This window comes from Triplophysa dalaica, chromosome 21, assembly GCF_015846415.1.
Source record: "Triplophysa dalaica isolate WHDGS20190420 chromosome 21, ASM1584641v1, whole genome shotgun sequence".
NCBI classification, from domain to species: Eukaryota; Metazoa; Chordata; class Actinopteri; order Cypriniformes; family Nemacheilidae; genus Triplophysa; species Triplophysa dalaica.
In genome coordinates this window covers 1,106,172-1,120,229 of record NC_079562.1, presented here as the reverse complement: position 1 = coordinate 1,120,229, position 14,058 = coordinate 1,106,172, and the positions used below count along the sequence as shown (strand labels likewise).

Here is a 14,058-nt window from a genome sequence, read left to right as displayed (position 1 = left end):
TCAACGCTGCTCAGAGAGCACTAAACAATAAACAAGCAAACACTAAAATTTCCAACAAATATAGAGCATCTATTCTTCTATTTTGACCTGTTTCATATTCCAGTTTTCGTTCTCTGCAAATAGAATTGAATTTCGGTTAAAAACATCTTGTTAGTAGTTCAAAGAGTGAATCAAAATGACCCTTTTACCTTAACACTTACATATGAATATTACATTTCAAAATAAAAAAATGATCTCTGAGTTATTTCCCAAGCTGTATAAAATTCTTTGTTCTGCAACAGATCTAGTATATGAAGGAAGACAGAAGGATGAGGAGCAAGAGTTGTAAGAGAACACTTGGTTTTGAGGACTTAAATAATGACGTCTTTGTTGTTTTTGCTTCTTTTAATCAGTTTCCATACAAATACACATATCATTTTTACACAAACACACATCATGGTACCAACTACAGCCAATTTCTGTCAACCAGCAGCACAGTCCAGTTTGATGTGTGAAAATACAGAGATCAGTTTAATGCCATCATGCTATTTCCACTGTAATGAACACCTTAACCGCTTATATCTCCAGAGCATGAGATCAGTGTTATAATATGATACACAGAATTATAAAAGAATGGAAACACTCTCTCTGTATGGAGGGTTGTTTTAGACGTTTGATGTCACAGGATCATAGCTTTCCAGTAGCTCAGTGGTAAGAGCATTGTGCTAACAACGTAAGGTTGTGGGTTCGATCCCAGGGAATTGCAAATACCTTTGTAAAATGTATAAGATAAACAATGTAAGTTGCTTTGGATGAAAGTGTCTGCCAAATGCTTAAATGTAGATGATCACAGCACAACACTCTTCTATCGTCATAGTCCAGCTTCTTCTCAGCTTTAAAGGGAGTGTTGTGATTCTCTGGAGATTTTGCGAAATATGAATTATCCCTGTGGCACAAACACCAGACATTGTGTTCAAGAAAATCTCCTGTCCTTGGGTTTGACGCTGTGGTTAATCCAATAATCAAGTTTGAATTGTTTGAATCCAGCTTTAAATCCAGTGGTAAGAGCATTGAGTTAACAATGCAAGGTTGTGGGTTCGATCCCAGGGGATTGCAAATACCTATGTAAAATGTATAGGATAAAGCAATGTAAGTTGCTTTGGATAAAAGCGTCTGCCAAATGCCTAAATGTGAATGTAAATTGTCTCCAGTCTCCACATCCCAGCAGTGTGCTCAGAGTTAAAACCCTCCAAAGACACAGGAATGCTTCAATCTCTCAGGATTTCTGGGAAGTAGTTGCGACGTCTGAGTGCTTCTCAGACTTGTCAGATCATCAGTATGAATTTGAGTGTTGGGGTCCAGAATCACTGTATGAGGACATGAACCATGAACTCCATCACAAGAGCTCTGAGAGTTTATTTCAAGCACTGTTAAAGAAAAGCTGTCGTCAACCACACACTCTTTGCGATGACCCGTCCAAATAAAAGTCTGGTTAACTTTAAAACACTGTAAATTGTATTCTAGTAGTAAAATAATCAACTATATAAACACCAAGGTATACTCATATTTACCTAACAAGTATTTACTGTAGTAAAGTTAAAAAAAACTATTGTATCTGCAAAAGGAGGAATTGTACAGCAGTTTACCTTAGTAAATAGTATACTACAGTATCTGGGTAAATACTTATTGTATGATTAATGAATGAAAAACACAGAACACAGAAAAATTTTAACAGAAAAAAAAGGTAAAAACTAAATAAATTATGTGAACCTAATTTACCAGACTGTAAAATTATTGTCTTTAGTTACCTCCTATTTATCTGATAAACCACCCATAAATATTTGTATGTGTTCTGACGTGTAGTGTCTCACGACGTTTGCTATACTACTGTAAAGGTACTCAAGATTAACATGAGATTGGCAGAAACTTCATATGTTACCTCATTTTAAAGTGTCTAAATGACTTTATAATTATTACCTTAAGCAAAACTCAGATAACCCATATGTCTACATTGACAGCTTTTTTGTTGTTAACAATCTTAATTGTTTTTTACTTATAAAAACTGGCTGTTTTCTTGATCTGACCCAATTCTATTGCAACTCATGTAACATAAGTGACTAAATAGAATTCTTTGGACAAAATGTATTATGCTTTCTAAAAGAAGACTTAATTGTCTTATAGGCCCCAGCGAGAATTGAACTCGCGACCCCTGGTTTACAAGACCAGTGCTCTAACCACTGAGCTATGGAGCCTGACATGTCAAACATATGAAATGTAAGATACATAAAGGATTATGAGCACAACAAAAAGTCACACCTACATGATTGACAGATGGTGTCATAGCTGGTTCAGGGGTGTGACACATTGAGGAAAAATGTCCCGGCTTTACAAACTACAAAGCTTTACATTCATATTTAAGCAACCTAATGAGAAAGTTGCTTCATTATGAGCTTTAATAATAATAATTATAGGAATACTTTACGCAAAATGTGTAGCTTTCGAAAAACTTGAGGTTGAGTTTATATGATGACATAATTGTAATATTTGGATGAACTATTCCTTTAATTTCCATTCAACACACTTTTTATTACCTGTATGCAATTCAGCCCCTTGCAGTGTTGGGGTTCAGAATCACGGGGGCTGATCAAGAATAACAGCAAGTTTAATTTACGTAATTTAACTATCAAACCTACATAACTTATATGTGACCCTACCGTGAAGGGCCAGCTAAAGATTTGCTGTTTTCTACGTTAAATCATCCTAAACAGAGTAAAGAATGTTTTGTGAAAATAACATTTTGATATCTTTAATATTGACTGAGTATAGCCATGTAAAAGATTTGTTAAATGTTGGTTTCGAAAAATCATGTTTTTGAGAAATTTCAATGTGAAATTACAAGCTTATGTTTAAAGCTGAAATACACTTGAACCATACTTTTTCTGTCTTTATGTCACACTTATATATATATATATATATATATATATACATTAAAGCTGAGAGTCTAGTTTTCAGTGATATGACAAATTTGTAAAGGATTTTAAAACAGGTATATTCATTGTTGTGAGCATTTAAAAAAAATCTTAAAACATGAAACAAATGAGGTACCAAATGAGCTTGATTTTAGCAACAATAACCAGTTCAATTCACTAGAATTATTTGTATAATTCTATTAGCAATAAAAAAATATCAGTAATCATAAACATGTATATAAAAATAAGTAAATACATATCTTCATATCATGCAACGTCAAAGTATGTTCATGGAAGTCGTACTAATCGGCGGCTATAATGGGATGCTGCCATACATCTTATTGACCCTTTGCAAACAATTTGATTGACAGGCGATCTGACCAATCATAATGCCGATTTAACATGTGTGCCCCCGTGACTAGGCGCCAATTTTCCGACAAACAAACCAGCCGGCGTAGTACTGATTAATATAAAAAAATAGATTATTATTGATTGTGATATTAAACAGAGAAATATACTGTATACCCAGCTTTAATGGACATTCACACTGTAACGATTAACGATAACTAAGTTGTAACTTCTAAATTAAGGAGAATAGCGGTTCACATCTATACCAATACAGATACTAGACACGATATTGTTGAAATCAATAATGTAGCCTACGAATTACAGACTGGGGTGTTCGGGAAGTGATGTTTTAAAGGCACCGTGAAATCAAACAGGATAATTCGAAGTGTTTTACGCAGTGTTGAAACATTAATTATAAATAACTATCCGTGCACACAATTATTTTTTCAAAATTAATTTGCACTTGTATTCTTTATTCAAAACATGAAGCTCCTCTCGCCCCCTCAACAAGAACTCTTCACCACATGACGTCAGCAACAAAAAAGAGGACTACTGTCAACTGACTGTCTAATGGCCAGTCATTTTTAGCCCTCCCTTCCAGACCCAACTTACAACAAACCAATCACAATAGAAAGGTCAAAATAAAACCATGCCCCACATTTATTTCTGCTGTATATAATGACAGTGTTCCTCTCCATCAGTTGGTTGTTGTGATAGAAGCATAAAAACACAAACCTTTGGATAAAAGAGTGCCAAATGCACAAAGATGTAAATTTATTTCAGGGGTCTGAAATGATTTCACAATCAATGTGTCATTGGGATTGAGAGGTGAGAGACAATTTACCTTTCCATTACGGCCTTTCAATTCTGGAAAAAATATAAATCAGAAAACAGCCGTTAATAAAAACACTTCTTAAACGATGAAGGTTTGGCTGGGTATGCACAAATTAACATTCAGTTCTCACTTGTAGAAGCGATATATATTGTTGGCTTTCCTCTTTTCCTCTGTGTATTTTATTGTGTCTGATAGAGCTGAGATCTCTCCGTTTGTCTTCTCAAGCGTTTCTATCATCATCTGACTCTTCTTATCTTCCTCTTGCCTCAGTTTGGAAAGTGCAGCTTCTCCCTCATCTCCGAGAAACTGGTGAAGCTTTGTAAACTCTCCTTAATGTTTCTCGGTTCTTTGATACTGTTTCTGATGAAAAACCAGATGTAGTTTAGTTTAATAACTGAATGACAGTATTAAAATGAAAAAAAATAAAAAGCAGTTTGGATATTCATATAAATAAAACATTGATGTTTGAGAGTAACTTGTCTTACCTTGTATGATGAAACAATTTCTTTCATGGGGTGAAATGTGTGATTGACATGTTTCAGTGAATCTCTACAAACTAAACAAACATGCTCTTTATCTTCCAGGCAGTTTCTCATCGTGTAAACTGCAGGACTCCTCAGACACAGAGGTCATTTGAATTCTCTGTAAAAATGCCTCACACAAGTTTTATTAATGCAGGATTACAAGGAGGGATATCTCTTTAGGACTTTCTCCTGCAGACTGGACAATCTTGAGTATTCATCCCTCTCCAGAATTGTTGAAGACATCCTTTACACAAATTATGACTAAACATGACGAAAAAGTTGAGATAAAAAGAAATTGTGTGTGACAAGTGAGACCTTCTGACTTTTTAGAGATTTAGAGAATCATATTATCTGAATCATGAAATCTTGACAGGGTTCTTCATGGGTCCCTTCCTGTTAGGTTTCTAGGGAAGCTAGGATTCTGCCATATTTTATCAAATGTTTTAATAATATCGTCATGCTATTACTGTAAGTATAGATAATTATAGAGAAAATCTCTTAAGAACAATATCTTAATATAATGATTTCTTATCCGGTTGTTAAACCTGAATGGAAGGTCATACATTTATAGGCTACTAGTTCCTGGTCCAGAGGCACCAACAAAAAATGTTAATATACTTTCATGTCAAGCTTTAAAACTATAATCTGGTCATGTTAAGACCAGCACAAACCAGCATCACAGCACACCAAACCAGCATATGGTGTTTTTCATCACGGAGTGTCACTCTGAAAGCTCTGTAGACAGAGATGAGCCTCAGATCCTGAGGTTAAACCCTAATGGATGAAACTAATAACAAGATGATGTGTAAAATGAAGCAACACAAAAAACACAAACCATAGTTTTCACAATACTAACAGAGGAGATGTTTATAGTTCCAGTATCTGCTTTATGGTTCTTCACGTTCACTTCATTGTTATGTTTTTCAAACATTTCATATGTTTTTAGGTCAGACACTTGAAAGTTCTGTGAGTTTAGACAGTAATTACTCATTTATCAGTGTTACGTTTGTTAAAATGACATTTGATAATCGTATTGAAACTGTATTTCTGTAGAATGTCTGTGACATGTAAAAGTGTCTCAGTCTTTATCAAAGTGCTCATGTGTTCATCATAAAATACGTCAAATTCTTTTCATTCTATTTCACACTTCATGGTGTATTTTTGAGATGAGCCGACAGTATCAGTATATGATATTATACAGTATATGATTCAACATCATTCTTTAAGATCAACCAAACAGAAATAAACGTCTAGAGATGAACTGCATCTCACATTCATCAAACATCTTTCTGAAATCTGTTGTTGATGTCTTGATGTGTTTTGTTTGATAATTGCTGTGTTACACGTGCGGTTTCATCTGCACTACACAGAGATGATGATGTTTAATGCAGTTTTGAGGTTTCCTGTCATTAGGAGACTCAATCGCTCTCCATCTGATATGACGTTTGAGTTTCTTCAGACTATAAAAGACGCACCAACAGCCCATAAACAACATCTGCTTCACAATCTGACTCCAGGTATCATCATCACATCTGTCTACTGATTTGTAGATTGGATATTCATTCATCTCTATTTCTATTGTGTTGATAAGATCATATATGAAATAAAGTCAAATGTAATTGTTTATTGTGTGTTTTATTTCAGCTCCTCATCTGACAGAACGACTCTTCATCTGAAGTCTTCATTCATTTATAAACATCATCATCATCTGAACAACATCTGAGCAACAATCTGACTCCAGGTAACATCATCATCATCTCATCTTTAAGGTCTCATCATCATCTTCATCACATCTATCAGGTCTCATCAACATCTTCATCACATCTATCAGGTCTCATCATCATCTTCATCACATCTATCAGGTCTCATCATCATCTTCATCACATCTATCAGGTCTCATCATCATCTTCATCACATCTATCAGGTCTCATCATCATCTTCATCACATCTATCAGGTCTCATCATCATCTTCATCACATCTATCAGGTAACATCTTCATCATCACATCTATCAGGACTCATCATCATCATCTATCAGGTAACATCTTCATCATCACATCTATCAGGACTCATCATCATCTTCATCACATCTATCAGGTCTCATCATCATCTTCATCACATATATCAGGTAACATCATCATCTTCATCATCACATCTATCAGGACTCATCATCATCTTCTTCATCATCACATATATCAGGTCTCATCATCATAATCATCACATCTATCAGTTCTCATCATCATCAGCTTCATCACATCTCTCAGGTCTCATCATCATCATCTTCATTACATCTATCAGGTCTCATCATCATCTTCATCACATCTATCAGGTAACATCATCATCATCTTCACATCTATCAGGTCTCATCATCATCATCTTCACATCTATCAGGTCTCATCATCATCATCTTCACATCTGTCTGTCTGTGTTTTAATCTCTAGTGTGTCTCTGATAGTTTGTCAATGAAATGTGTGTGAAATATTTGATTAAATGTTGTTTTTACTGAATGAAAGTGTTTATAAATGAGATGACTGGTGATATTATTAATCTGATGAAATGTGCAGATATGCACAGAATGTTCATTTTAATTTTCTCTTTTTGTGTAGTTTGGTGAAAGGATAGCTCCCTGAAAACCTGAAACAAGAGCTTGAGCAGGTGAGATCTTCTCAATACTTTGACTTAGACCTTCATTCTCAATTCATCTTTGATAAATATTCAGACGGGACTCATCAACGCTTTCGTTTCGTTGCTGAAATTGAGGAGTTTTGATGTTTAAGCAAAGAAAGAAGCTTTGATGAAAAACACCAGATAGAAAAAGACTTTTATTCAAACTGCAGTTACTATCTTACACAGATTTTTATGAACAATCTTAAAGTTTGGATTTGTACAGTTTTTGTATATTATATTAAATTGTTGTCTTGTTGTTTGTTGATCCTGATCCCATATTTGTAATCAACTACATGATATTGTGTCACATCATCAGTCACACATGAATGTGTATTTGTGTTTGTTAACATGTTTCTTTACAGAGTCAAACTTACGAAAGGTTTGTTATTATTTCAGTGTCGACTCTCAACAGTTTCACATCATGACAGAACACAACATCACCAACAACCAATCAGATTACATCATGACCGAACACAACATCACCAAGAAGCAGTCAGATCGGTCCTATGGTTCAAATGTGGAAGCTGATTCATTTGGCTATGAGATACCTAAAGAGTGGGAATTATATAAGAGTTTTCGGGTCAAACAGTCATTTGCTCGTTCAGTGTTCAAATGGACGCTTTCATTTGTTGAGATTCCGATCATGCTCTTAACTCTGTATGCGTTGTGTTGTCTCCTCAAGTCTCATCGAACTGCTTCAGTTTTTGTGATTCATTTGATTCTTTCAGATCTCATACAGTTGATTTGTCTCATATTAAGGACATGGAAAGAGAAAGGGAGATTGTGGGGTGCACATGAATATTCTGTGATTGTAGGTGTGTATTTTATGGCATGTGTGGCGTTTGAAAGATATCTTTTGGTGTCTCATCCTATCTGGCACAAAACTCACCAGACACTGAAATCCTCCTGTTTGATTTCTCTCATCATCTGGTTTGTGCCTCTGATCTTTGCATCAATAGAACCAGATGATCTGTATTTTGAGAATCTCCAGAAGTCTGTAGCGTTGTTGATCCCCTATCCAGTGATCATTGTGTGTTTTGTTGGTACATGGAGGGGTCTTTCTCACTCAATATCACTGACGTCTCAGAAACGCAGAATGATTTTGGGCACTTTGTTCCTCGTGCTGCTGAGTTACACGTTTATCATCCTCCCGTTCTCAATTGTGTGTTTGTTTAATTATATCACTGTTGATAAGTTTTGGTGGACTTTGTCATTTCAAAAAGTCTTAGGATTTGTTCGCTGTCTGCTGTATCTGAATCCTCTCGCTGACTGTTTGTTGTATTTGTTCATGAGGACTGATGCTGCTGATTTATTGTCGTCTCTTCACTGCTGTCGTAGATCAGACACACATCAGATTTCTGTACGATACACAACCAGAACAACACAACCATCATCATAATGTACAGTAGACTCACAGCTGTGTCAAGTGTTTTCATGTGATTCCCACGTGTCTGTGTATCTTCATGTATATTTGACTGACTTTTGTGTATTTATCTGTAGTAGTAAGAGTTGTAGATGCATGATTAAAATACTGTATTAAACAACTCTATAACAACACAACATCAGAATAGTAGTTTGATAGGTTGAACTGTAGAAAAGAAAAAGAAACTGATTTTAGGAGTCTAGAATGAACACATAGTTTATATTCACATGTATGCATTTAGCAGACTTACATTACATTGTATTAGAAATTTGTTACTGAATATTTGCAATCCGCTGGGATTTAACACAGAGACACAGAAGTATTTCCATATGACTGTCTGTCATCTATACACATGTACAATAAAACACAATACTCTTCATTCACATAGTGTCTGTTTTGTTGTGACACTGTCAGGAGCTCCAGGACTTTGTCGGTGTTGGGAGTTTAAAAGCTTTGTGTTTCTGTTAAAAATGTGTTGATGTCATTGAATGTCTCATTTGAATGAATGAATGAATGAATGAATGACTGTCTGCTATCAGATGAGTTCTGATGTGTTGTGCCAGTGGATTGTGACGCTATAACTATCAGAGATCTTGATATATCAGAGAGTTCTGTATGGACACACAGTCTGAGGTCATTTGCAGAGGCTCTTTTCATTGGTTCTTTCTCTCAGAACCATTTAGAACTTTTTTAAGACATATATTCTCTAGCTCTGTCACAACAGTCCTTCATCCTCTAATGCAAATAAACATGGTTAGTGTGTATTGAAGTGTTAAACAATTGTTTTTTAAATAATATAAATGTATTTCAATTATATAACTGTGGCAGTATCTACAATGAAAATAATCTCCATTAATATCAGCAACTGTTCAAAATAAAGCTGATAGAATGCTAAGTCAGTTTTCACAAAACCAAATAAAAGTATTTTTTAAGGAACAAAGAAATATTGATCAAGAACAGTTTATTACAAAACAACTCGCGTTCCAAACCTTCTGAATTGAAGCCAGAAGATACGAAACTGAGATGCAGATGAGACTGGAGGAAAATTTTAATTTGTTTTTCTTTAATAAGTGAGATGTTTATGAGATCTCATCTAGTTTAAGGTGCATGATCAAAACAGAAGAGTTTGTTGTCTCAAAGTGCAACATGACATTTTTGTCATTATTTTATTAACGTGTGCTGTTAAAATTTTATAAAACTATATGTGATCAAGTGATTTACCTCATAGGGAATCACTAACTCAAAAAAACATGTTTTGCATTGTTTATGATAGTTTAAATGGATTAAACCATGAAACCACAAAGTGTTTATATTGTGTAGCAAAGATTGATGTTTATTAAGGAGGAAAAACGAGTATTGGGTGAGAAACTAAGGGAAATATGCCTTGTAAACATGAATCAGTGGTCATGAGGAGACGAGACAGATTTTTTCTTCAACACTCTACAAGGTTTAACGTATCTAAACAATGACCTCTGTCAAGCCTTGTCATAAACGAGTCTGATCGTCCATTATAAGAATACAGCTTAACATATTCTACTGAAACAACAACTGCGCAAAACCAAATTTCTATTCAACCTTAATTGTAATAAACAATAGCTACTGTCAAAAGAACAAGCACTTATTCAACGATATAACAATAGTCTCACATTCAGCTTGTTTATTTTAAAGAAACCACATAACGTGGCTGAAGGCAGCGATACTTCGATAACAAAACTTTCTGTTATCATGTTTATCTTTGTTATCAGTGATAAACAAAATGTATTTCATTTGGTCTGTGGTTGTTGTGTTGGTAAGTTAAGCTGTTTCCTTATAATGAATTTTGGGAAATAAACACTTAGCGTGAGATTTTTGGCTTTATCTGTTTAATAAGGGCTCCTTCTTTTAACAGACCCTAGTGTTTACTACAAGTGAGGTCTGGCAGAAATTTAGGCTCGCCTGGTCGTTGTTCAGGTCGTTAAACTTAAGTACTTTGAGTTTGTTGCAGTAAATTCCACAGAAAGGTTGTTTTTAGAGTGTGCACGTGACGCCCGCATCGACACAGCTGGACTGCTCGGTCCTACTTCTCAGTGGCATTGACAGCGTGTGGTTAAAAATCATAACAAACATATTTGAAAGTGGGGGGGACACTTGTCCTCTTGTCCCCAGTGGGAATTACGGCACGCACTGCATGACGCAGGGTCGGATTAAGAACACATTGGGCCCTGGGGCTATGGCAACCCAAAGGCCTCTTTCATTTTATTGCCAGGCCACAGTGTCTTCTAAAGTGTTCATCATGTTGTTTTATATTGTATCAAATTTTCTATAATTTAAATTGAATTTTACATTTATTTACTATATACAATTTTCTAATAATTGTAACTAATTCTCTACCATTTTAAATTCATTTTAAATTTAATACTGATTCATTTATATTTTATACAAGATCAAGTTTGCATTCTAAACTTTCCAGGTATCACGGTCCAATCTGTTTCTCACCCGGACTACATTTCCCATGCTCCTCCACGTCTAGCCAGTTATCCCGCACCTGCCAGCAATCCTCTCGTCACCCCGGACACTATTTAGACTCACTCCGTTCACCCCTTCATTGTCAGGTCCCGTCTGTGTATTGTCTAAATGTTCCTGAAGTTGATCTTGTTTTATAGTGTATTGTGTTCAATAAAATAAAATATAATAATAATAATAATACCTGTTCGTTGACTCTCTCCACGTCTCCGACCTGTGACTGACACCAGGGTTTTAAAAAAACATTAAGATAACATGTTTCCAAAATCAGCAAAAAAATTGCGCTCATACTTCCGAAACGAGTATTTTACATTGAATAATTCAAATTAGTGATGTGAAATGAAGCTATCTTTTCATTGAGACTCCCCTCAAGGGGAATCATATAATGGTTCGTTCCTCGAAGCTTTCCAACACTGTGCACATCACCGCCATCTTGCGGTCAAATGGTGGAACAGCAGTCTTTGTGTACAATGCAATACGTCACTTGACATGAATAAAAATAAACAAATATTTATGTGTTCGTGTTAACGTAGCTGTAATGTATGAATCACTGAGTATTTAGAAAACAAAACAATATTTATAAATGTGCTTCGATCAGCAAATGCAGTTGTTCACATAAACTTTTGTCTTAATCCTGTAAATTCATCAGCGAGGCTCATTCAGACATGACAAAATAAAATATTGTATAACTGTTACGTGAACTGGGGACTTGAAATTTTATTTTGTGGGTATTAGAAATATCTAAAGATTTCTATTAAGGAATCAACAGTGCGAAGTTATTTCTGAATTATTTCCTACTTTTGCTGACTTTGGGATATTCTTTCATACGTGACAATTGTAGTCCCGATGAACTACTGAAGCGAAAAAATAAAGACAATAGACACCTGCGCGCGCCAAGGATCCGTGATTTTTTAAAATCAGAATACAAAGCAGTCACGTGAGTTTGTATAAAAAGAAGCGTCGGACGTCACTGATCACGTGGTTACGGCAAAACGAATCAGGCTGCGGTACAAGGCTTCACTGTGAGATGCTTCGGTTTTTCACACAGCTGTTAAGGAGTAGATCACCTTCAAAAGAAAATTCTGTCATCATTTACTCGCCCTCTTGTCATTTCAAACCTGTGTGTCTATCTTTCTTCGGCAGAACACAAAAGAAGATATTTTGAAGAATGTCACTAACAGCCCCACATTTACGTGCATTTGTTACAATAGAATTGAATTGGGTTGTGCTGTTCTTTTACCATTTTTCAAAAGATCTTCTTTTGTGTTCTGACAGAATCTCCATTTGAGGCTGTAAAAGATCCACCAACAGCCCATAAACAACATGATCTACTGCTGAACAACATCTGAGCTGAACATGATTCTGTCTACATTATATTGTGCAAATTAAATAGAAACATTCCCTATTTATTCTAGATTATGATCCAGTGGGACAAAATACATCTAACATTGTTAAATTGAAATCAAGTCCAAATTTTGAAAGTCAGACCAAAACTCCTTGACAAGGAGACATTTGAAGAAAAACATGATAATCTTATGCATTTATTTACATGTCCTGTGTCGCTCAGTGACGTCACCGCCTGTGAATTCCTCCACAAAACGGCGTAAGGCGCACTTGAGTCTGCTTTGATTATCAGTTTTAAGACGAAAATCTATTCTTGGAAAATCTTCCAGTGGATTTGGAACGAATAACTATCGATGTCGCCTTGTGTCAGTGCGTGAAAATAGTGTGCTTTCAGAATTTTAGTTTGAAAGTAAATACATGGGAACATCAAGTTCATGTTTGGGCCTAATGAGGTCCCTTAAGGTCAAAGGGATGAAAAAACAGACAGACAGATAAGTAACCAGAGATAAACAAAATAGAGGAGAGGCAAACCAAAGGTCAGCGAGGTTAAGTTTGAATGTTATAAGCCTGTTTTCATAGACATGGGTTAATTTAAATCAAGACTATCCTCGTTAAATTAAGATATTAATATTATATGAGAATAACACTAATGAGGGATGATAATACAGGGAAGGTGACCGGCAGGTGATGGGAATCAAACACTAATGGAGAGAAATACAGGGAAACAAAAGAGCGAGGCAAGGAATGTCTTATCTTTGCGAACTTCTATAACCGCACATAACAAATGTGACTCGTCGAAGCCATGCCCTAATTGTACGGCAAATGGTATGTATTGCATTGCGTTTTTTTGCAAGTGGTACATACTTGTATGTGGTCGGTGATGCAGAGAATCTAGGGAAGAACACGGTCTGTCGAACCAATCGCAAGGTGGTCCTCGCTCTGTAGGGGTACATAAATAGCTTCATTGTGTTCCCTGGACATTTATCCACCATGTCCATAAAAGAGGGCTTTTATAAAAAAAATTTGAATGCTCATATTTCACACTCAGAAATCTATTATACAATAGTATGCGGTAGCTACCTGTTTGGAATGGTTTTAAATATATATTTTTCATTCCTATGATAGGATTCCCTAGAGTCATAGGAGCAATAGACTGCACACATGTTGCAGTAAAACCAGGGTCAAGATCGAGATGACCTTTGGCATCCTAAAGGCACGTTTCAACTGCCTTAGGCGTTTAAGAGTGTCACCAGAGCGGGCATCACAGATAGTGGCTGCATGTGCCATTCTGCACAATATAGCCACTATCAGAAAGGGGCGAAGCTGTCAGAGATGCAATCAAAACACAATATTTTACTTAATATAAGCACACTGACACAGCAGATAGGTCTCAAACTGTTTTATTGGTCATGTGGAGGAAGAAAGAGAGCAAGAGAAAATTACATTAATAAACAATCAAAGTGTTCAT

General features: G+C 35.6%; 1 non-coding gene and 1 pseudogene across 1 annotated transcript; both read right to left on the bottom strand.

Moving 5' to 3' along the window:
- Positions 1-2,158: 2,158 nt before the first annotated feature.
- Positions 2,159-2,231, bottom strand: trnat-ugu (transfer RNA threonine (anticodon UGU)). Its single transcript has one exon. It is a non-coding gene; the product is annotated as a tRNA-Thr (tRNA).
- A 2,026-nt stretch (positions 2,232-4,257) lies between these two features.
- Positions 4,258-4,924, bottom strand: LOC130410675 (nuclear factor 7, brain-like; annotated as a pseudogene).
- Positions 4,925-14,058: the final 9,134 nt, after the last annotated feature.